Here is a 1,856-nt window from a genome sequence, read left to right on the forward strand (position 1 = left end):
AGATTTTTGATTACTAATTCGATTTCCTTACTGGTTATGGGTCTGTTCAAATTTTCTATTTCTTCCCGTTTCAGTTTTAGTAGTGTGTATTTTTCTAAGAATTTGTCCATTTCTTCCAGATTGCCCATTTTATTGGCATATAATTGCTCATAATACTCTCTTAGTATTGTTTTTATTTCTGCTGTGTTGGTTGTGATCACTTCCTCTTTCATTCTTGATTTTATTTATTTGGGTCCTTTCCTTTTTCTTTTTGATCAGACTGGCTAGTGGTTTATCAATTTTGTTAATTCTTTCAAAGAATCACCTTCTGGTTTCATAGATCTGTTCTACTGTTTTTTTTTTTTTTATTATTTTGATAGCATTAATTTCTGCTCTAATTTTTATTACTTCCTCTCTTCTGTTGGTTTTGGGTCTCATTTGCTGTACTTTTTCCAGCTCTTAAAGGCGTAAGGTTAGGTTGTGCATCTAAGATCTTTCTTCCTTCTTTAGGAAGGCCTGGATTGCTATATACTTCCCTCCTTTCACCACCTTTGCTGCATCCCTGAGGTCGTGGTGTTATCATTTTTATTGGCTTCCATGAGGTTTTTAATTTCCTCTTAAATTTATTGTTTAGCCCATTCATTCTATAGTAGAATGGTCTGTAGTCTCCAAGTATTTGTTACCTGTCCAATTTTTTTTTCTTGTGGTTGATATTGAGTTCATAGCGTTGTGCTCCTAAAATATGCATGTTTTGTCTCAGGCTTTTTGTACTTGTTGAGGGCTGATTTGTGTCCTATTATGTGGTCTATTATAGAGAACGTTCCATGTGCACTGGAGAAGTATGTATATTACGTTCCTTTAGGATGAAATATTCCGGAGTGCTGAAAATGGCGTCCCCATCTCCCCAGTCTCTAGTATCCGAACTCTCTTCTCCCTGATCAGCAATCAAGCACCTGTCCTTTGTCTTCAGCTTCTGTCCACTCCCTGCTTTTACACAGTCCAGGCAGCACCTCCATCCTCAGTTTTGTCTCAGATGTGGCTGTTTTTCCCTACCTCTTACTTCTGAGGGACTGAAGCTTTGACCTGTTCTGCCCCTCTGCAGGAGAGTCTCACCAAGCAATGGCTGGGTGCTGGATACACCCAGGAATGTTTGCTGGACTGTGCTGCTGCCAATGCCCAGAGACTGCATTCAGGTGCCAGCCCGCCCTAGAAAAACTTTGCAAGATAGTGTAGCAGCAGCATTTCAAGGATTATGGAAAATAACAGCACACATCTGGCACCAGGCTTCACCCTTAATGACCTTGTTCCAGCACCAGAAAATGTGGTTGTTCTCCTGGGTCCACTAGGCCTTGCCTTTGTGGGACCCACACAGCCTCTACCAGGTGTCCTCCCAGCAGGGGAACCAGCTCTCCCCGTGTGGCCCTAAGACCTCTGGACTCTGCTCTTCTCCCTGGGATTCACCCTTCCCACTAGAGCACCACCAGGTATTGAGCTGTGGAGTTTTAGACTCTGTACTCCTCCTGTTTATAGAGTCTTAATGGAATTTAAACCCTCTCCTTTCTCCCTTTTTAGTTCAATCCCTGCAGCTGTTTCTACTTTTCCACTTTCTCTCCAGCTGCTTTTGGGAGGGGAGTGCTTTTACCATACTCTCTCCCCATCTCCATCCTCTCCCTGCATGCAAAATCAGCTCCCTGCCCTCCACAGCTTCTCACTCCCCCAGTTCACCTCTCTGTGCTGTGTACTTGCTGAGTTCTGTGGTTCAGGTTGTGCAGATTTTTGTGTTAATCTTCAGATCAGTTTTTTAGATGTGCAGGATGGTTTAGTGTTGGTCTGGCTGTATTTCATGGATGTGAGACACATAAAAATCTTCCATGCTG

This window comes from Puma concolor, chromosome A1, assembly GCF_028749965.1.
Source record: "Puma concolor isolate L17-30 chromosome A1, mPumCon1.1.hap2, whole genome shotgun sequence".
Lineage (NCBI taxonomy): Eukaryota > Metazoa > Chordata > Mammalia > Carnivora > Felidae > Puma > Puma concolor.